The sequence below is a fragment of the Malaclemys terrapin genome, chromosome 3 (genome assembly GCF_027887155.1).
Source record: "Malaclemys terrapin pileata isolate rMalTer1 chromosome 3, rMalTer1.hap1, whole genome shotgun sequence".
Classification (NCBI taxonomy): Eukaryota; Metazoa; Chordata; order Testudines; family Emydidae; genus Malaclemys; species Malaclemys terrapin.
Genome location: NC_071507.1, coordinates 197,389,222 through 197,412,357, shown reverse-complemented (window position 1 = coordinate 197,412,357; position 23,136 = coordinate 197,389,222). Strand labels below are relative to the sequence as shown.

The window sequence follows — 23,136 nt, the reverse complement described above, 5'->3', positions numbered from 1 at the left end:
GTTGTACACTAGGACCCTCATCTGACATCAATGGGAGGCTTTCCACTGACTTCAAAGGGCTTTAGACCAGGCAGGCGATGTTTCCTAAATGTAAATATTAATATTATAATTTCCCGAATGCAGGGAGTTGTCAACTGTATTTCCTGAAATCCTCCAGGAATTATTATGGTGCTGTACAAATAAATATCTTTATAATTAACAGATTGCACCAAACACCTTGTAAATGTCACTTGTATCAAAACAAGGTTTCGACAGATCAGCATTTCACAATCCCCAGCACCCTATAAATTGAAAGAGTTTCCCTCTCCTGTCTATCTTGGAGTCTCTTCTGCCAAGTGATATTCAGTTCCTGGCCAAACAACAGCCATGAAGATACTTTATCTTCTTTTTGCTCTCTTCTTCTTGGTGGCACAAAGTAGTGCTCAAGGTAAGGTTTTAATGAAATGTGGGGAGTTTATGGAAAGATATTTGTGAGGATGTACTAAGTTTGACTAAAATTTTGTGTCATTTTTTCCCAAAATGTTTTCTAAAGAGATGCACTGCTTACATGGCTTGCAGTAGATACTTCACATTTGGCTGTGAAATAGTCCTGCAGTCAAAAAAGTGCCTTTGCTGTGCCGATGAAAATCCATTCAGATGTGGTGGATCTATGATCTGGAAAAATATCCCCACATTCTATCTAATGGGGTTCCTTCGGGACTGGTTCTTGGTCCTCCAGTATATATCATTTTTATCAGTGACCTGGAAGAAAACATAAACTCTCTGATAAAGTTTGCAGATGACATAGAAATTGGGAGAGTGGTAAATATTGAAGAGGACAGATCACTGATACAGAGTGATGTGGATCGCTTGGTAAACAGGGTGCAAGCAAACAATATTCATTTTAATAAGGCTTAATATAAATGTCCACTTCAAAGAACAAAGAGTGTAGGCCTTACTTGCAGGATGGGGACCTCTATCCTTGGAAGCCATGACTCGGAAAAGGATTTGGGGGAAAATGCTGGATAATGAGTTGAACATGAGCTCCCAGTGCGACTCTGTGGCCAAAGGGGCAAATGTGAACTTTGGTTGCCTAAACAGGGGAATCTCAAGAAGGAGTAGAGAAGGTATTTTACCTCTGTATTAGGCACAGGTATGATCACTGATGGGACACTGGATCTCGTTTTGGTGTCCACAAGTAAAGAAGGATGCCCTGAGGCCAAGCAGAACTGAACATCTGTGTGGGACACATTCAAGATGTGTCCTCTTCCTTTCACCTAACCAGATGAAAATATATCTTGTTCTAGGGCATGAAGATCCAGGTTGGGAAACAAGAGACCATGAATTAGATTCTAACTTCTTCTGCTCACTAGTGTTAATTATTCAGAGCTTTTATATCCCTTATTACTAATTGATGTCTCACACACAAATGGGAGAGTACACAGTCTGGGACTAAAACCTTAATCTTTAAAGTGGCAGGTCATTATCTTAATGCCTTAGCTACACTGTCCCCCAGACCTAATCTGTCATATTGTTTGTGCTTGGCTTCAATATCGGAGATGCCATTATGTCAAGTTGAAGCAGGTTCTGCAGCAATGACCATACCTCTGCATTATTTATTTATTTATTTATTGAGTTACCGCCTAGGAGCCCCAGTCATGGACTGGTACCCGTTGTGCCAGGCTCTATGCTAATGATCAGTCACACATCCTGCACCAAAGAATTTACTGCGCAGGACACCCAGACTCTGTTTTAATGTTCTGCAGTGTGCCGCCAAGAAGCCAGTGCATCTGGTTCATGAATTCACTCTCTTCTGTTCTTAGGGGCAGCCACTGAATGTGCAGAGAACTACAGCCGTTGAAGTACTGTTACAGATCTAGTAAAATGGTGTACAGGAGGACAATTGGGCTGATGTGTCGAGGTCTCAGTGAATGGGAAATTCACTGAATGAAAAATGCCCATTATAGCAATCACAATTTTTTTATCCTGCTGTGTGAATGAAAATCAAGCCTCTTCTTTTATTATTTTTGTGCAGCTTATGACCGGGGTATCATTGGAACTGCGGCATGTTTCGCTCGTAGGGGTCGATGCTACTTTTTCCGATGTCCTCCCAGGACTAGACGCATTGGACTCTGCACATGGATTAATCCTTGTTGTAGACGGGGGGTAAGTTTAGGATTCTACTAAGGAGACATTACTGTGTGAATAGAACTATTTGTTTCTCTCATTCATATATGTGAGCTGTCTAATGCTCTTGGAGGCTTGGCACACAAGGCACAGCCCAGAGGCAGAGGCCAAAAGAGGCTCCTGTGGCTACCCTGATTCTGGACTGTCTGGGGGATGGATTGACCCTTGTAGACTTCTCTTATTTGCAGATGCTTTACTCTGCTGTCTGTGGCCAGTCCTGTAGTAGCGGCATAATGCTCATTGCTACACAGATTGCCCTCCTGAGACCTGAGAGTCCCTAGCACCATGTCCAGCACCACCCCTAAGACAGTGCTTGCAAGGAGGACAGCATAGGGCCAGTTACGTCAGCCACGTGTTGTTCAAACATTAGGATAACTCTCCTCCAAACGCTTTTACGGCCCCTGTATGTCACCAGAGCATCATAATAGGACAAGGGCTGCAGCCAGACTCACTCCATATGACTACATTATTGTTTCATTTTAGAAGAGAGAAAACAACAGGGATGAATAAAAGCGACGGTTTTCATTCTGCAGCGACGGTTTTCCATAGCCCACTATACAATGTTTGAACCTATTACACACCAAGTAATATAACTAGCCACCCGTTGGTTTCTGATTGAGGCTTATACTTGTTGAAGCTAGAGAATTTAGACTGGAAAGAAGGCTAAAACTACTAACAGTGATGATAATTTACCATTTGAAAATATTTGCCAAGGATTCTGTTGCATTCTCTGTCAGTGACAATTTTTAAATCAAAACAGGATGATTTACTAAAAAAAAAATACTCTAGAAATTATTTTGGGGAAGCTCTATGGCCTGCATTAGACTGGAGGTCAGACTACAAGATCAGAGTGGTCCCCTTCTGCCCTTGGAATATATGAATCTTGGAAAACGAAAGTGCACTACATTAGTACATCAAACAGCTGTTCAAGCTACAGTTTAACCATGAAGGTTCCCACAGTAAAGTTAATTTGGGTGCAGGGCTGGCTCTAGACCAAATGGTGCCCCCGGCAAGGAGCATTTCGATACCACCCCTTCTCATTTGTTAAACTTCTGAACACTTAATATTTTATTGCATTTGTAGTCCTTTTCAAGACTTTGATTCATGGTTTGCATGTACGATTTATTCCTCTCATATAAGACAATAGATTTGTACTCTAGGATCTGTCAAATATTTTATTGCAAACATTCTATTTTCTCTTTTGTTGCTAACACCAAAAACAGCACCCTGAGCCTCGTGCCCGCCAAGTCCAGCACCCCAGGTGGTCACCTGGGCCCAGAGGTGCCAACTTCTGATTTCACGGGGGGGTGCTCGATGCCCTCTCTGCCCTGCATCTTCCCGCCTCATTCCCCCCTCCTCCCCTGAGCATGGCCTGCCCTTGGTCTGCCTCTTCCTGCCCCTGCTCTTCCCTCTCCCATCCCAACACCTCCTGCCCACTGCTGAACAGTTGAATCCCCTGCTCTGCAGTTAACCAAGAATATTTGCACTCACAATCCAGTGAGGGGGAAATTCCTGCTCTGCCTTTGATTTGAAAGTAACAATGCCCTTATTTGAATGGATATAAACACAGAATCTGAGTGTTTCTTTTCTTTTTGATTTATGAAAAGTGAGTGATGGCATCAGAGATCGTCAGTCCAGGACCTCTGAGAATCTGGCACACGACGCCTTGCTTCTAAAATCCTTGGATCCTTTTCATCTGGGCTGTGAAGAATCTTGTGAGCTGGAAAAAATCCACAGAGGAGCCCTTGTATTACCCATAATAGCTTGTTCTTCTCCATTTAATAAAAGTAACTGGTTGTGGTGGTGTATTGCAAACACGTGTGAGAGTGTTTTGATTGGTGCACGGGGGATGTTTTGCTATTTCCTTTCAATAAAAATCCCTTTCGGTTTCCTTTTTAAAATTATAAATATATAAAAGACAAGGCCCTTATCATATATTAAATGCACTTGGGGATGTTCCTAGATCAGGGAAAATATATATTTGTATGTTTCAGTGAGTGCCTATGAATAAATTCTTTCCTGTTCCTTACACCTTATACCATTCTGTTTGGCTTATGTTATTGTCAGAGAAGTTGGGTCCAGTCGCAGTTTACCACCGACCTTGGTACCCCAAAACACCTCCATCCTCCTTCTGTTCCCCTCTGCTATGAAACTGTCCCACTGCCAGGTCCTCTTTTCTTGTGCCAGAGCTTCCAGACATGGCTATGTATAGCAGGTTCTCTTGCAAGAATGGAAATGACAGCAGAAAGCCTCCATATATTTAAATGTGCACAGGGAGCCCCAAGAGCTCTGAGAGATTCCCCAGAACAGGTCCATATTGAGGAGAACAGAGGAAATCATACTAGGCTGCTTTAAAAGAGCTGAGGCCTTAAGTCTAAGGGGTACCTGATTACTATCTAGAATTAATTACATGGGGAACAAATCTTTAACAATGAGCTCTTCAATTGGCAAAGGAAGGTGTAATGCAATCCAATGGCTGGAATTTTAATCTAGACAAATTCAGACAGGAAATAAGGTGTAATTTTTTAACAGTGAGGGTAATTTACCCTTGGAAATATGTACCAAGAGTTGTGCTGGATTCTCCATCATTGACAATTTTTAAATCAAGATTGTATGTTTTCCTAGGATTTATGATTTATGAATTATTTTGGAGAAGTTCTAAGGCCTGTGTTAAACAGGAGGTCAGACTACATGATCACTATGACCCTTTCTGGCTTTGCAATCTATGGAAACTGTTGCATATGAAAAACTGACTGGAAGAAATATCCAATCTGAGGAAGCACCTCAGAAAGTTTTCTTGATTTTCTTTTTGACTATATTGTTTGCCCCAAGTGGCAAGGGTTTTGCTTCAGCCGAGACTAAATCACCCACCCAACAGGGGAAACTGAGGCACTGACCAAGTCTGATGATGAGAAGGTAAGCTGCTCCCAGAGTAGAAAAGTATTTTCAACCCAATTCAATCAAAAGGCCAGAACACTGAAAGTCAGTGAGTGGACTAATCCTCACACCAGGGTCCATCCTGAATGACTCAGTGTGAAAAATTGGAAATTAACAAAATGATGCATGTTTGAAAACAGCAGTGCAGCATTCTTGGAGATGTGTTACAGAATACCTGGGTAGAGATCCTGCAAACACGAGGAGCCGCATTGAGCATAAAATTGCTCCTTTGTTTCTGAAGGATGGAGGTGCTGTCAAGCATGCACGTGTGATGACCGCTGTGCCTCTTTGGCCAATACTCTGTGGTTTGAACCAGAGAACCTCAAAACTTAAAGTACAAGTGTCTCCAGCTTGAACAAAAGAGCCAGCTTCTACCTGTATGCTGTAACAGACTCACAGCCTCCGCAGAGGGGGATGTATAATACACACTGACCAGTGGGTGACACATACATATCATCAGAAGTGCTCACTCTTCAATGCAGTTCTAGAAGTACCTGTCTGCTTTTAGGATTTCTGTTATCTTCACACCACAAGGCTGCTTAGTACATACTCTGAGCCTTTGCATTTCCCTTTTTAGAATTCCAGGGCAATTGTAAATCTTGGGGACTTCAAAATTAACATTGCTCAGAATTTCTTTGTAATGGTTTAAACATGAGTAAAGTTACTGTAAAGTTAACTTGGCCAGATTGCAGATCTGCAGCCCTTCCTACCTCTGTTCTTCTTGTAACCTGCTGGGTATATCATACACTATACAGGATGCCCAGCGTCTTCAAATTAATGTTGCAGCAGAGACAGGTCCCAGTGAAGCAGTTGGGAGGGGTGAGAGACTTTCCCAACCACTAAAACACCAGCGAAGCAGCTTGAGGGAAAGAGATGGGAAGCTGGGAGCTCCGTGCTAGCAACTGCAAAGCGGCTCTCCTGGCTGGTTCACTGAGCTTGTACAGAGATTATCACCAAGCAGGGCCACTGTCATGGAACTGCCACCAAAATACCATTGAGCTTTGGTCTTACACGACCTGGGGGGCAGAACTGGAGTTCCCATGCATCCTTTAAAAGTAACTTAATGATCATGTAAGCAACTAGTTCTTGTTTTAATTTGCTCTATGGACAAAAGTGGGTTTGACAGAAAAACTGTAAATAGATTTGAGATACATGTTCTAGACTTTATGTAATTGTTGTGGTATGTGTCATAAAGCTAATCATACTTTTTAAAGTTCACAATTTGGATTAAATCCATTTGGCCTTTTTTTTTTTTTTTTGGTAACTCTGACAAGCATTTCAAGGAAAAAATTGTATCATGTTTATAGTAACTCTAATATTCAATTAGCTGTTTTGTTTTTTTATTGTCCCAGTTGAATTAATGTATTTGTTTATTTACTTATTTGGTTGTTGTTTAACTTTGTAGAATGTCAATAAGAAGGACCCTGGAGCTTGCCTGCACTATCACAGACTTTCATGGGCCTCCACCAGCCTTGTTTAACAGCTGGTGAAATGAGTTTACATCTTGTCATAACTATAAAGGGAAAGGTAACACCCCTCCTGTGTACAATGCTATAAAATCCCTCCTGGCCAGAGACTCCAAAATCATTTTACCTGTAAAGGGTTAAGAAGCTCAGGTAACCTGGCTGACACCTGACTCAAAGAACCGATAAGGGGACAAGATACTTTCAAATCTTGGTGGGGGAAGGCTTTTGTTTGTGCTCTTTGTTTTGGTGGGAGTTCTCTCTTGGGACTAAGAGGGACCAGACATCAATCCAGACTCTCCAAATCTTTCTGAAGAAGTCTCTTATATTTCAGAGTTGTAAGTACAGCCAGGCAAGGCATGTTAGTTTTATCTTTGTTTTCTCAACTTGTAAATGTACCTTTTACTAGGGTGTTTACCTCTGTTTGCTGTAACTTTGAACCTAAGGCTAGAGGGGGGATCCTCAGGGCTCTTTAAGTTTGATTACCCTGTAAAGTTATTTTCCATCCTTATTTTACAGAGATGATTTTTACTTTTTTCTGTATTTAAAAGCCTTATTTTAAGAACCTGATTGATTTTCCATGTTTTTTAGATTCAAGGGGGTTGGATCTTGATCCACCAGGAGTTGGTGGGAGAGAGGAGGGGGGGATGGTTAATTTCTCCTTGTTTTAAGATCCAAGGGGTTTGGATCAGTATTCACCAGGGAACTGGTGAAGAGTTTCTCAAGGCTACCCAGGGAAGGAAATTAGCACATTGGGAGTGGTGGCAGCGGACCAGATCTAAGGTGGTAGTTAAGCTTAGAAGTTTTCATGCAGGTCCCCACATCTGTACCCTAAAGTTCAGAATTGGGAAGAAACCTTGACAAGCCAAGAGCATGCAACAAAGAAACCACAGTGTCCTTCAGAGATGCCCTGGCTGTCATCAAAATGATGGTTGGACACAGATTCCATACATTCAATGAATTGGCTTCCCATTACCTGAGGCGATCCTAAAAGGATTTGGCAAAGCTTATTCTTTAATCAGAGAGGCTCTAAAGTTGGATGCAAGAAATACCAAATGATTGGTGCACACCCTGTCCCTCCATGGAAAAAGTTTCTACATGTGGCATCCAACAAGCAATCACTTGTGACATTTCTTCTGTGAATATATGCTTCAAAATGCAACTGAGAGAGTAGGAGCATACCCAAAACAAAAAGTCCTTCTTGCTGGAGGCTTTTCAAATGGTGAAGTAGAAAAGCCCATCTCCAGTAGAGGTATTGAAGAAGCTCAAGACTTTTACAGCACCCAAGAGGAAGCAGACACAAAGATGCATCTGCATGTTCATGAGCTATTATGGCTTTTGTGTCACTTGGTGCCTGTAGTAGTTCCGGGGTGGGGCTCGTCCCTTCCAGGGGCGCCTGGGAGCCAGGCCGCCCTGCTACAAAGCTAATAACAGTTTAGGGCTCAGACTTTGGGGCAGGGATTGAGCACACAATTAACAGTTCAGGGCTCAGGCCCTTAGGCAGGGATTGAGCGCACAATTAACAGTTCAGGGCTCAGGCCCTTAGGCAGGGATTGAGTACACAATTAACAGCCCCGGCCCTAGATCAGGGCGGGGCAGCAAACCAATAGTCATTCAGCGGCCCAGGCCTTGTAGCAGGGGCTGGGTAAGTTTGTGATAGCCTAAGCCCTAGGTCAGGGCGGGGCAGCAAACACATAAATTCATAGATTCATAGATTCTAGGACTGGAAGGGACCTCAGGAGGTCATCGAGTCCAGTCCCCTGCCCGCATGGCAGGACCAAATACTGTCTAGACCATCCCTGATAGACATTTATCTAACCTACTCTTAAATATCTCCAGAGATGGAGATTCCACAACCTCCCTAGGCAATTTATTCCAGTGTTTAACCACCCTGACAGTTAGGAACTTTTTCCTAATGTCCAACCTAGACCTCCCTTGCTGCAGTTTAAACCCATTGCTTCTTGTTCTATCCTTAGAGGCTAAGGTGAACAAGTTTTCTCCCTCCTCCTTATGACACCCTTTTAATAGTTTGTCAGAGGCCCAGGCCCCTTAGACAAGGAGGAGGAGAGACTGCCACCCAGCGCGGGGTGGCGGGGGGAACACAGGCCCACCCACTCCACTGTGTTCCAGCCCGGGGCCCGACCCGCAGCAGCCCGTCTGCCAGGCAGTCAGTGGGGATCCTGACCGCAACACACTGACATGGGTTCGGGGTCTGCTATCCCCAGGCCACTTCCCATCTCCTCCTCCATGGGTACCTGTTCATCCTGAGTCTCGTCTGCCATGTCCCAGATCATGGGCTCTTCCAGGCCCCGAGCACTGGGTAGGTTTGTCACTCCCTCTGGGCCCTCGGCGGGGGGAAGCTCAGACCACTCCTCAGGATACCGGGCTCTCGGCAGGCTGGGCCAGTTCTCCTCAGGATACCGGGCTCTCGGCAGGCTCGGCCAGTCCTTCTCTGGATACCGGGCTCTCGGCCGGCTCAGGCCCGTGGGAGCTCGGGCACCAGCGTCTGTCCTCTCCCGCTGCCGGCCAGCTACTGAGCGCTGAGGTTTGGCCTTTATACTTCCTGTCCCGCCCCTTGACTTCTGGGGGGCAGAGACAGATGGCAGTGGCTCCGCCCACTCTGGCGGCCGTTCTGGCTCGTCCCTTCCAGGGGCGCCTGGGAGCCAGGCCACCCCGCTACAGTGACAAAGGAGCCATAATAACTACGTCATCTGATACAAAGGTTTTGGTCCTTGCTGTTCTCTACTTTCCAAAAATGGAACCCGTAGATAACATGTACTGAAACAGGCACCACGACTGACAAGACATGTGTATGCAATTTATGATGCACTGATTCCTGAATTCTGCATCATACCTCCTGCAGCACATGCATTAACAGGATGTGACTCTGTCACACCCCTATTTTGTATGAGGGAAAAAAATCTGGGTTTAATATTGACAAAACAAAGGGAGCTTACCACTTCTGAGACTGTGCGAAATTAGAAAGAGAGTGTTAGACATGCCGCAACTTCTTCAGCAAGGAATTTGGTAGCTGTGCTGTATGATCGGAGCAGGAAAGAAAAGGAGTCCCACGGAGACCTGAATTGCCTTTACCTCAATGTATGCATCAAAAAGGAAAAGTCAAGACGTTTGTGCCTGTACCAGTAGGAGTAGCTGGACAATCAGCTGGGTCTGTAGTCAGAACAATCTTCTCTGCAGAGAACTGTGCACATGCAATGAAGACTGTGGTAACCTACGCACTCTCAACAGAGATCATAATGACGAGTGAGACCATGATAATAAGACTAAAAATGTCAGTACTGCTATTACATTTCAATGATACTTTCAAAATGTATTATTAGATGTTTTGTTTAGATTGTTGTTGTGGTGCTTTGAGATCACAAACAAATCCAATTTTAAGTCTTGAAATGATACAGTCATTAAACTAACAGAAACAAAAGCAATAATCAAAGGGATTATTTTAATATGTTGATGGTGTCACTTTTTATCCTGCTAATGGCACCATCTGACAGCTCCACATCATACCTCTTCTTGAAGTAGACTTAATAAGCTTTCAGATGGCATATGATGTACTTTTGTACAGACAGGGTACATTAAATTGACCGAATCGATGGTGTCTGCCATTGCCTTATTATACTTGTGTTGTAAATTCTCTGGTGCAAGGACTGTCTCATTATTGTATTTTTGTACAGAGCTTGGCACAATGGGTTTCAGGTCCATGATTGGGGTTCCAAACTCAAAAGTAATCTAATAATAATAATAATTAATAAACATCTAAGACTTTGAAATACAGTACTAGTTTGGCAACTAGCAGGGTATAGCCTGCCAATCCAACCCAATACAGAGATTAAAGGCAAATCTATAATTATTATGAATGGTATAAACAGGACCTCAGAAGATCTTAGCTGGTCTGCAGGCTCCTGGCCCGGTGTGTTGTATGGAGGTGGGCAACTCCAGGTCAAAAATCATGCAACTGTCCAAACAGTGCAAGAAATCTGAAGAACATTGTAAAAAAAAGAGTGAAACGGATCATTGAGACACTGAAAATGCACAGCATTCCAGGGCCGCCCAGAGGATTCAGGGGGCCTGGGGCAAAGCAATTTTGGGGGCCCCTTCCATAAAAAAAGTTGCAATACTATAGAATACTATATTCTCGTTGGGGCCCCTGTGGGGCCCAGGGCTTGGGGAAAATTGCCCCACTTGCTCCCCTCTCTCTGCAGCGTTCACCCAAAGATCATTTCCTTTCTGCAGCAATCTATGATTAACTGGAACACTCAACTCTCCCTGGAAGGGACTCTCATTAATGATGTCCAAATTAAAAAACGAATCTTTCAAGAGGACTCGCTATCACCAGTGTTGTTTGTGGTAGCGATGCTGCCGTTGACATGGATGTTCCGTGAGATGTGGTTATCATATCCGCAAAGAACTATAACCAGTTAACCCTTTATTATATCCGGGCACTGCTGCAGCTGTTCCACCCTCTATGAGTCCTGCTATCACCTCCATGGCCCCTAGCCCCCATACATGTGCAAGTTTTACAGGGCAGAGCCCCCACAATATTGAAATCTCTCCCTTCGCCTTGTGGTTTTGTGGCTGTAGCAATCATCAGCCAAAACAATAGCAGTGGAAAGTGCAGACATGAAATGTTGATGTGTCGGCCTTGTGAGAGCCAATGGCCCCTGAAGATACTAAGCACCTGTTAAGGATTTCTCTCATTCACGCAATTGAGAGAAGGGAGAATGAGAAATGATTGGGCTACAGCTGCAGCCATGAAAACTTAAGACCATTTCTAAGGCTTCTCTAATGGAGTTGGGCCTCTCAGTGCGACTGAGACCCTACGTGCTCACTGGGGCAGGAAGCGGAAACATTGAGAGAGAGCGGCCACCCCCCTGACAACAATTAGTTTTTCATGTAGGGAAGGAGATGAGCTAGTTTCGGTGCACTAGCCGGCACACTTATATTTACACAACAAGAGCTACTACTGTACACCTCAGTGCTTCAGCTGCACCACTGTAGCATTGTATTGTAGACACTTACTACAGTGACAAAGGGAGTTTCACTGTTGCTGTAGTAAATCCATCCCCTCAAGTGGTGGTAGATAGGTTGATAGAAGACCTCTTCAACTGACCTAGCAGTGTCTACAACGGGGCTTAGGTTGGCTTAACTTTGTTTCTCGGGGGTGTGAGTTTTTCACACCCTTGAGTGATGTAGCCAGGTCAAACTATGTTGTACATGTAGCCCAGACCTTACATTGTGCCATGCCATGGTCCACATACAGCCCGACTGAAAGAGCAAGAACTACTCCCTGTGAAGGATGATGGCAGAGATGGATGGGCCTCCCCTCAGGAATGGAGCACCAGCCAGGGGGAAGGGTGGAGCTATTCAGAGGTAGGTTCCATTGTGAGTGGTCTAAAGGAGAGGATGTTTGATGGGGCACAAGGACAATATTGATCCCCCAAATCCTCCTGAGGGATGGAGATTTGGGTATAGGATGCATGGGCACCACAGAGAAAGTGAATCTTCCTCAAACTTCAGGAAAGTTTTGTTCCAGTTTCCAGTTGGCTGTGAAAAGAGGCCAACATGAGTTTGTAGGCAGTGGAAGGGAAAGAGGAGGACGTGTTTGCTATTTTTTGTGCAGGAACTGAATATTATTTTATCTAGAACAATTTTGCCCATCCCTATCTCTGACACCCACATACTGCAGCCTCTCCCAAACCAGGTGTGGTCCTCCATGTGGCAGCCAGTGCCAATTAAGGGCAGATGCATGGTTTCCAGTCAGCAGCTGAAGGGAACCCATCTGGAGCATCTGCACCTGGGGGAAAGTGTGGTGTATTGAAAACTGCATTAAAAATGTAAACTAAAGCGTTAAACAAAAACTCAAGGTTTTGTCCTGGTCATGGTTGCAGCCAAAGGGACTTTGCAGGGAAGCATGCCCTGTAGGCTCACCAGAGTCATTCAGCAGCCAGACAGCCTAGAAGAAGATGTGGTTAATTGAGCCTTTCTGTTTTAGGGAGCAGCCTGCTCTCGCTCTCTCTCGCTCTCATTCTGTTTTGGGAGTTGTGTGTGTTATCGTTCTGAATTCTAAGAAATAAAGAAGTGTAATGTTGCAACTTTCCAGAAAGAGTATTTTTGCTCTATCTAACTTCTCTGTGTGTACGGCATGGTCATAACAGGGAAAGAAGGGGAGTGAGGTGGCCAGACAAGCTGATGTGCCTGCTCCTTGTGACCCCTCTGGGCAGGGAAACATGTAGAATCCCTGTTCTGTGTCTGTGGAGAAAGCGGTAGGTGAGGAGACCAGCACCCTCCCTAGAGAGACAACTGAAATAGAGGGCAATGACTGGGGGACTAAAGAGTCAGGTCTCTTCCACCTCCTTACTGCCCTATGGATGTCCCTCTCTTCCCCCATTTTGTGACTGCAGAACACAACCTTCAACTTTCTGTATCTGGTGCTTCCTGCTGGGTGGAAATGGGGAAAAAAAACAAAGTGATGATGGGGAAGGAGGTTTTCAAGGGTGTTGGGAAGATTCACGGAGGTTCATATTTTGTCAGTTCTGGGCCCTGGGTAGAATGAATCCCCCAGAGAATGCCGAGGTGTCAAACTCCTCAATAGAACCCTTAGAAATGGTCCTAAATATTTTGACTGCAGTTTAAGCCCTATCACTTTTTGTTCCCTCATCCCTGAAAAATGAGACAAATCCTGAGAGGTGCTTAGCACTGGTGAATGCCATTGGCTTTTCACAGGTTGGCTACATCAACACTTTATGTCTGTACTTTAGACTGTTATCATTAAGGCTGATACTTGTTATGGGGGATTCAAAAGGAAAAATCATGGTTTTCCTGCAACACTAACTTTAAAATTCCCCAGTTTAGATTTACAGGGGGAAAACCCCATACATTCCTGGTACAAAGTATTTTCAAAGTGATTCACTTTATTTTTCACTTAAACGAGGATTTTAACCCTCTTTTTAGTGGGTTTTGATGCATGAAATTAGGAAAATTCCAAAATTACACATAATATATTGATGAAAATTTTACAAAACAACTCCAAAAACCCACCCAGTTGCTTGCCAGGTAAAGCTGTATTCTGGAATTGTGTTGTACACTAGGACCCTCATCTGAAATCAATGGGAGGCTTTCCACTGACTTCAAAGGGCTTTAGACCAGGCAGGCGATGTTTCCTAAATGTAAATATTAATATTATAACTTCCCGAATGCAGGGAGTTGTCAACTGTATTTCCTGAAATCCTCCAGGAATTATTATGGTGCTGTACAAATAAATATCTTTATAATTAACAGATTGCACCAAACACCTTGTAAATGTCACTTGTATCAAAACAAGGTTTCGACAGATCAGCATTTCACAATCCCCAGCACCCTATAAATTGAAAGAGTTTCCCTCTCCTGTCTATCTTGGAGTCTCTTCTGCCAAGTGATATTCAGTTCCTGGCCAAACAACAGCCATGAAGATACTTTATCTTCTTTTTGCTCTCTTCTTCTTGGTGGCACAAAGTAGTGCTCAAGGTAAGGTTTTCATGAAATGTGGGGAGTCTATGGAAAGATATTTGTGAGGATGTACTAAGTTTGACTAAAACTTTGTGTCATTTTTTCCCAAAATGTTTTCTAAAGAGATGCACTGCTTACATGGCTTGCAGTAGATACTTCACATTTGGCTGTGAAATAGTCCTGCAGTCAAAAAAGTGCCTTTGCTGTGCCGATGAAAATCCATTCAGATGTGGTGGATCTATGATCTGGAAAAATATCCCCACATTCTATCTAATGGGGTTCCTTCGGGACTGGTTCTTGGTCCTCCAGTATATATCATTTTTATCAGTGACCTGGAAGAAAACATAAACTCTCTGATAAAGTTTGCAGATGACATAGAAATTGGGAGAGTGGTAAATATTGAAGAGGACAGATCACTGATACAGAGTGATGTGGATCGCTTGGTAAACAGGGTGCAAGCAAACAATATTCATTTTAATAAGGCTTAATATAAATGTCCACTTCAAAGAACAAAGAGTGTAGGCCTTACTTGCAGGATGTGGACCTCTATCCTTGGAAGCCATGACTCGGAAAAGGATTTGGGGGAAAATGCTGGATAATGAGTTGAACATGAGCTCCCAGTGCGACTCTGTGGCCAAAGGGGCAAATGTGAACTTTGGTTGCCTAAACAGGGGAATCTCAAGAAGGAGTAGAGAAGGTATTTTACCTCTGTATTAGGCACAGGTATGATCACTGATGGGACACTGGATCTCGTTTTGGTGTCCACAAGTAAAGAAGGATGCCCTGAGGCCAAGCAGAACTGAACATCTGTGTGGGACACATTCAAGATGTGTCCTCTTCCTTTCACCTAACCAGATGAAAATATATCTTGTTCTAGGGCATGAAGATCCAGGTTGGGAAACAAGAGACCATGAATTAGATTCTAACTTCTTCTGCTCACTAGTGTTAATTATTCAGAGCTTTTATATCCCTTATTACTAATTGATGTCTCACACCCAAATGGGAGAGTACACAGTCTGGGACTAAAACCTTAATCTTTAAAGTGGCAGGTCATTATCTGAATGCCTTAGCTACACTGTCCCCCAGACCTAATCTGTCATATTTTTTGTGCTTGGCTTCAATATCGGAGATGCCATTATGTCAAGTTGAAGCAGGTTCTGCAGCAATGACCATACCTCTGCATTATTTATTTATTTATTTATTGAGTTACCTCCTAGGAGCCCCAGTCATGGACTGGTACCCGTTGTGCCAGGCTCTATGCTAATGATCAGTCACACATCCTGCACCAAAGAATTTACTGCGCAGGACACCCAGACTCTGTTTTAATGTTCTGCAGTGTGCCGCCAAGAAGCCAGTGCATCTGGTTCATGAATTCACTCTCTTCTGTTCTTAGGGGCAGCCACTGAATGTGCAGAGAACTACAGCCGTTGAAGTACTGTTACAGATCTAGTAAAATGGTGTACAGGAGGACAATTGGGCTGATGTGTCGAGGTCTCAGTGAATGGGAAATTCACTGAATGAAAAATGCCCATTATAGCAATCACAATTTTTTTATCCTGCTGTGTGAATGAAAATCAAGCCTCTTCTTTTATTATTTTTGTGCAGCTTATGACCGGGGTATCATTGGAACTGCGGCATGTTTCGCTCGTAGGGGTCGATGCTACTTTTTCCGATGTCCTCCCAGGACTAGACGCATTGGACTCTGCACATGGATTAATCCTTGTTGTAGACGGGGGGTAAGTTTAGGATTCTACTAAGGAGACATTACTGTGTGAATAGAACTATTTGTTTCTCTCATTCATATATGTGAGCTGTCTAATGCTCTTGGAGGCTTGGCACACAAGGCACAGCCCAGAGGCAGAGGCCAAAAGAGGCTCCTGTGGCTACCCTGATTCTGGACTGTCTGGGGGATGGATTGACCCTTGTAGACTTCTCTTATTTGCAGATGCTTTACTCTGCTGTCTGTGGCCAGTCCTGTAGTAGCGGCATAATGCTCATTGCTACACAGATTGCCCTCCTGAGACCTGAGAGTCCCTAGCACCATGTCCAGCACCACCCCTAAGACAGTGCTTGCAAGGAGGACAGCATAGGGCCAGTTACGTCAGCCACGTGTTGTTCAAACATTAGGATAACTCTCCTCCAAACGCTTTTACAGCCCCTGTATGTCACCAGAGCATCATAATAGGACAAGGGCTGCAGCCAGACTCACTCCATATGACTACATTATTGTTTCATTTTAGAAGAGAGAAAACAACAGGGATGAATAAAAGCGACGGTTTTCATTCTGCAGCGACGGTTTTCCATAGCCCACTATACAATGTTTGAACCTATTACACACCAAGTAATATAACTAGCCACCCGTTGGTTTCTGATTGAGGCTTATACTTGTTGAAGCTAGAGAATTTAGACTGGAAAGAAGGCTAAAACTACTAACAGTGATGATAATTTACCATTTGAAAATATTTGCCAAGGATTCTGTTGCATTCTCTGTCAGTGACAATTTTTAAATCAAAACAGGATGATTTACTAAAAAAAAAAATACTCTAGAAATTATTTTGAGGAAGCTCTATGGCCTGCATTAGACAGGAGGTCAGACTACAAGATCAGAGTGGTCCCCTTCTGCCCTTGGAATATATGAATCTTGGAAAACGAAAGTGCACTACATTAGTACATCAAACAGCTGTTCAAGCTACAGTTTAACCATGAAGGTTCCCACAGTAAAGTTAATTTGGGTGCAGGGCTGGCTCTAGACCAAATGGTGCCCCCGGCAAGGAGCATTTCGATACCACCCCTTCTCATTTGTTAAACTTCTGAACACTTAATATTTTATTGCATTTGTAGTCCTTTTCAAGACTTTGATTCATGGTTTGCATGTACGATTTATTCCTCTCAGATAAGACAATAGATTTGTACTCTAGGATCTGTCAAATATTTTATTGCAAACATTCTATTTTCTCTTTTGTTGCTAACACCAAAAACAGCACCCTGAGCCTCGTGCCCGCCAAGTCCAGCACCCCAGGTGGTCACCTGGGCCCAGAGGTGCCAACTTCTGATTTCACGGGGGGGTGCTCGATGCCCTCTCTGCCCTGCATCTTCCCGCCTCATTCCCCCCTCCTCCCCTGAGCATGGCCTGCCCTTGGTCTGCCTCTTCCTGCCCCTGCTCTTCCCTCTCCCATCCCAACACCTCCTGCCCACTGCTGAACAGTTGAATCCCCTGCTCTGCAGTTAACCAAGAATATTTGCACTCACAATCCAGTGAGGGGGAAATTCCTGCTCTGCCTTTGATTTGAAAGTAACAATGCCCTTATTTGAATGGATATAAACACAGAATCTGAGTGTTTCTTTTCTTTTTGATTTATGAAAAGTGAGTGATGGCATCAGAGATCGTCAGTCCAGGACCTCTGAGAATCTGGCACACGACGCCTTGCTTCTAAAATCCTTGGATCCTTTTCATCTGGGCTGTGAAGAATCTTGTGAGCTGGAAAAAATCCACAGAGGAGCCCTTGTATCACCCATAATAGCTTGTTCTTCTCCATTTAATAAAAGTAACTGGTTGTGGTGGTGTATTGCAAACACGTGTGAGAGTGTTTTGATTGGTGCACGGGGGATGTTTTGCTATTTCCTTTCAATAAAAATCCCTTTCGGTTTCCTTTTTAAAATTATAAATATATAAAAGACAAGGCCCTTATCATATATAAAATGCACTTGGGGATGTTCCTAGATCAGGGAAAATATATATTTGTATGTTTCAGTGAGTGCCTATGAATAAATCCTTTCCTGTTCCTTACACCTTATACCATTCTGTTTGGCTTATGTTATTGTCAGAGAAGTTGGGTCCAGTCGCAGTTTACCACCGACCTTGGTACCCCAAAACACCTCCATCCTCCTTCTGTTCCCCTCTGCTATGAAACTGTCCCACTGCCAGGTCGTCTTTTCTTGTGCCAGAGCTTCCAGACATGGCTATGTATAGCAGGTTCTCTTGCAAGAATGGAAATGACAGCAGAAAGCCTCCATATATTTAAATGTGCACAGGGAGCCCCAAGAGCTCTGAGAGATTCCCCAGAACAGGTCCATATTGAGGAGAACAGAGGAAATCATACTAGGCTGCTTTAAAAGAGCTGAGGCCTTAAGTCTAAGGGGTACCTGATTACTATCTAGAATTAATTACATGGGGAACAAATCTTTAACAATGAGCTCTTCAATTGGCAAAGGAAGGTGTAATGCAATCCAATGGCTGGAATTTTAATCTAGACAAATTCAGACAGGAAATAAGGTGTAATTTTTTAACAGTGAGGGTAATTTACCCTTGGAAATATGTACCAAGAGTTGTGCTGGATTCTCCATCATTGACAATTTTTAAATCAAGATTGTATGTTTTCCTAGGATTTATGATTTATGAATTATTTTGGAGAAGTTCTAAGGCCTGTGTTAAACAGGAGGTCAGACTACATGATCACTATGACCCTTTCTGGCTTTGCAATCTATGGAAACTGTTGCATATGAAAAACTGACTGGAAGAAATATCCAATCTGAGGAAGCACCTCAGAAAGTTTTCTTGATTTTCTTTTTGACTATATTGTTTGCCCCAAGTGGCAAGGGTTTTGCTTCAGCCGAGACTAAATCACCCACCCAACAGGGGAAACTGAGGCACTGACCAAGTCTGATGATGAGAAGGTAAGCTGCTCCCAGAGTAGAAAAGTATTTTCAACCCAATTCAATCAAAAGGCCAGAACACTGAAAGTCAGTGAGTGGACTAATCCTCACACCAGGGTCCATCCTGAATGACTCAGTGTGAAAAATTGGAAATTAACAAAATGATGCATGTTTGAAAACAGCAGTGCAGCATTCTTGGAGATGTGTTACAGAATACCTGGGTAGAGATCCTGCAAACACGAGGAGCCGCATTGAGCATAAAATTGCTCCTTTGTTTCTGAAGGATGGAGGTGCTGTCAAGCATGCACGTGTGATGACCGCTGTGCCTCTTTGGCCAATACTCTGTGGTTTGAACCAGAGAACCTCAAAACTTAAAGTATAAGTGTCTCCAGCTTGAACAAAAGAGCCAGCTTCTACCTGTATGCTGTAACAGACTCACAGCCTCCGCAGAGGGGGATGTATAATACACACTGACCAGTGGGTGACACATACATATCATCAGAAGTGCTCACTCTTCAATGCAGTTCTAGAAGTACCTGTCTGCTTTTAGGATTTCTGTTATCTTCACACCACAAGGCTGCTTAGTACATACTCTGAGCCTTTGCATTTCCCTTTTTAGAATTCCAGGGCAATTGTAAATCTTGGGGACTTCAAAATTAACATTGCTCAGAATTTCTTTGTAATGGTTTAAACATGAGTAAAGTTACTGTAAAGTTAACTTGGCCAGATTGCAGATCTGCAGCCCTTCCTACCTCTGTTCTTCTTGTAACCTGCTGGGTATATCATACACTATACAGGATGCCCAGAGTCTTCAAATTAATGTTGCAGCAGAGACAGGTCCCAGTGAAGCAGTTGGGAGGGGTGAGAGACTTTCCCAACCACTAAAACACCAGCGAAGCAGCTTGAGGGAAAGAGATGGGAAGCTGGGAGCTCCGTGCTAGCAACTGCAAAGCGGCTCTCCTGGCTGGTTCACTGAGCTTGTACAGAGATTATCACCAAGCAGGGCCACTGTCATGGAACTGCCACCAAAATACCATTGAGCTTTGGTCTTACACGACCTGGGGGGCAGAACTGGAGTTCCCATGCATCCTTTAAAAGTAACTTAATGATCATGTAAGCAACTAGTTCTTGTTTTAATTTGCTCTATGGACAAAAGTGGGTTTGACAGAAAAACTGTAAATAGATTTGAGATACATGTTCTAGACTTTATGTAATTGTTGTGGTATGTGTCATAAAGCTAATCATACTTTTTAAAGTTCACAATTTGGATTAAATCCATTTGGCCTTTTTTTTTTTTTTTGGTAACTCTGACAAGCATTTCAAGGAAAAAATTGTATCATGTTTATAGTAACTCTAATATTCAATTAGCTGTTTTGTTTTTTTATTGTCCCAGTTGAATTAATGTATTTGTTTATTTACTTATTTGGTTGTTGTTTAACTTTGTAGAATGTCAATAAGAAGGACCCTGGAGCTTGCCTGCACTATCACAGACTTTCATGGGCCTCCACCAGCCTTGTTTAACAGCTGGTGAAATGAGTTTACATCTTGTCATAACTATAAAGGGAAAGGTAACACCCCTCCTGTGTACAATGCTATAAAATCCCTCCTGGCCAGAGACTCCAAAATCATTTTACCTGTAAAGGGTTAAGAAGCTCAGGTAACCTGGCTGACACCTGACTCAAAGAACCGATAAGGGGACAAGATACTTTCAAATCTTGGTGGGGGAAGGCTTTTGTTTGTGCTCTTTGTTTTGGTGGGAGTTCTCTCTTGGGACTAAGAGGGACCAGACATCAATCCAGACTCTCCAAATCTTTCTGAAGAAGTCTCTTATATTTCAGAGTTGTAAGTACAGCCAGGCAAGGCATGTTAATTTTATCTTTGTTTTCTCAACTTGTAAATGTACCTTTTACTAGGGTGTTTACCTCTGTTTGCTGTAACTTTGAACCTAAGGCTAGAGGGGGGATCCTCAGGGCTCTTTAAGTTTGATTACCCTGTAAAGTTATTTTCCATCCTTATTTTACAGAGATGATTTTTACTTTTTTCTTTATTTAAAAGCCTTATTTTAAGAACCTGATTGATTTTCCATGTTTTTTAGATTCAAGGGGGTTGGATCTTGATCCACCAGGAGTTGGTGGGAGAGAGGAGGGGGGGATGGTTAATTTCTCCTTGTTTTAAGATCCAAGGGGTTTGGATCAGTATTCACCAGGGAACTGGTGAAGAGTTTCTCAAGGCTACCCAGGGAAGGAAATTAGCACATTGGGAGTGGTGGCAGCGGACCAGATCTAAGGTGGTAGTTAAGCTTAGAAGTTTTCATGCAGGTCCCCACATCTGTACCCTAAAGTTCAGAATTGGGAAGAAACCTTGACAAGCCAAGAGCATGCAACAAAGAAACCACAGTGTCCTTCAGAGATGCCCTGGCTGTCATCAAAATGATGGTTGGACACAGATTCCATACATTCAATGAATTGGCTTCCCATTACCTGAGGCGATCCTAAAAGGATTTGGCAAAGCTTATTCTTTAATCAGAGAGGCTCTAAAGTTGGATGCAAGAAATACCAAATGATTGGTGCACACCCTGTCCCTCCATGGAAAAAGTTTCTACATGTGGCATCCAACAAGCAATCACTTGTGACATTTCTTCTGTGAATATATGCTTCAAAATGCAACTGAGAGAGTAGGAGCATACCCAAAACAAAAAGTCCTTCTTGCTGGAGGCTTTTCAAATGGTGAAGTAGAAAAGCCCATCTCCAGTAGAGGTATTGAAGAAGCTCAAGACTTTTACAGCACCCAAGAGGAAGCAGACACAAAGATGCATCTGCATGTTCATGAGCTATTATGGCTTTTGTGTCACTTGGTGCCTGTAGTAGTTCCGGGGTGGGGCTCGTCCCTTCCAGGGGCGCCTGGGAGCCAGGCCGCCCTGCTACAAAGCTAATAACAGTTTAGGGCTCAGACTTTGGGGCAGGGATTGAGCACACAATTAACAGTTCAGGGCTCAGGCCCTTAGGCAGGGATTGAGCGCACAATTAACAGTTCAGGGCTCAGGCCCTTAGGCAGGGATTGAGTACACAATTAACAGCCCCGGCCCTAGATCAGGGCGGGGCAGCAAACCAATAGTCATTCAGCGGCCCAGGCCTTGTAGCAGGGGCTGGGTAAGTTTGTGATAGCCTAAGCCCTAGGTCAGGGCGGGGCAGCAAACAAATAAATTCATAGATTCATAGATTCTAGGACTGGAAGGGACCTCAGGAGGTCATCGAGTCCAGTCCCCTGCCCGCATGGCAGGACCAAATACTGTCTAGACCATCCCTGATAGACATTTATCTAACCTACTCTTAAATATCTCCAGAGATGGAGATTCCACAACCTCCCTAGGCAATTTATTCCAGTGCTTAACCACCCTGACAGTTAGGAACTTTTTCCTAATGTCCAACCTAGACCTCCCTTGCTGCAGTTTAAACCCATTGCTTCTTGTTCTATCCTTAGAGGCTAAGGTGAACAAGTTTTCTCCCTCCTCCTTATGACACCCTTTTAATAGTTTGTCAGAGGCCCAGGCCCCTTAGACAAGGAGGAGGAGAGACTGCCACCCAGCGCGGGGTGGCGGGGGGAACACAGGCCCACCCACTCCACTGTGTTCCAGCCCGGGGCCCGACCCGCAGCAGCCCGTCTGCCAGGCAGTCAGTGGGGATCCTGACCGCAACACACTGACATGGGTTCGGGGTCTGCTATCCCCAGGCCACTTCCCATCTCCTCCTCCATGGGTACCTGTTCATCCTGAGTCTCGTCTGCCATGTCCCAGATCATGGGCTCTTCCAGGCCCCGAGCACTGGGTAGGTTTGTCACTCCCTCTGGGCCCTCGGCGGGGGGAAGCTCAGACCACTCCTCAGGATACCGGGCTCTCGGCAGGCTGGGCCAGTTCTCCTCAGGATACCGGGCTCTCGGCAGGCTCGGCCAGTCCTTCTCTGGATACCGGGCTCTCGGCCGGCTCAGGCCCGTGGGAGCTCGGGCACCAGCGTCTGTCCTCTCCCGCTGCCGGCCAGCTACTGAGCGCTGAGGTTTGGCCTTTATACTTCCTGTCCCGCCCCTTGACTTCTGGGGGGCGGAGACAGATGGCAGAGGCTCCGCCCACTCTGGCGGCTGTTCTGGCTCGTCCCTTCCAGGGGCGCCTGGGAGCCAGGCCACCCCGCTACAGTGACAAAGGAGCCATAATAACTACGTCATCTGATACAAAGGTTTTGGTCCTTGCTGTTCTCTACTTTCCAAAAATGGAACCCGTAGATAACATGTACTGAAACAGGCACCACGACTGACAAGACATGTGTATGCAATTTATGATGCACTGATTCCTGAATTCTGCATCATACCTCCTGCAGCACATGCATTAACAGGATGTGACTCTGTCACACCCCTATTTTGTATG

At 44.2% G+C, this 23,136-nt stretch overlaps 2 long non-coding RNA genes across 2 annotated transcripts; both read left to right on the top strand.

The window, feature by feature from the left end:
- Window positions 1-336: 336 nt before the first annotated feature.
- LOC128833527 (uncharacterized) lies at window positions 337-3,916 on the top strand. The gene is made up of 3 exons (XR_008444259.1): window positions 337-427; window positions 2,015-2,145; window positions 3,774-3,916. It is a non-coding gene; the product is annotated as an uncharacterized LOC128833527 (long non-coding RNA).
- A 10,080-nt stretch (window positions 3,917-13,996) lies between these two features.
- LOC128833491 (uncharacterized) lies at window positions 13,997-17,642 on the top strand. The gene is made up of 3 exons (XR_008444253.1): window positions 13,997-14,087; window positions 15,675-15,805; window positions 17,435-17,642. It is a non-coding gene; the product is annotated as an uncharacterized LOC128833491 (long non-coding RNA).
- The last annotated feature ends 5,494 nt before the right edge of the window (window positions 17,643-23,136 follow it).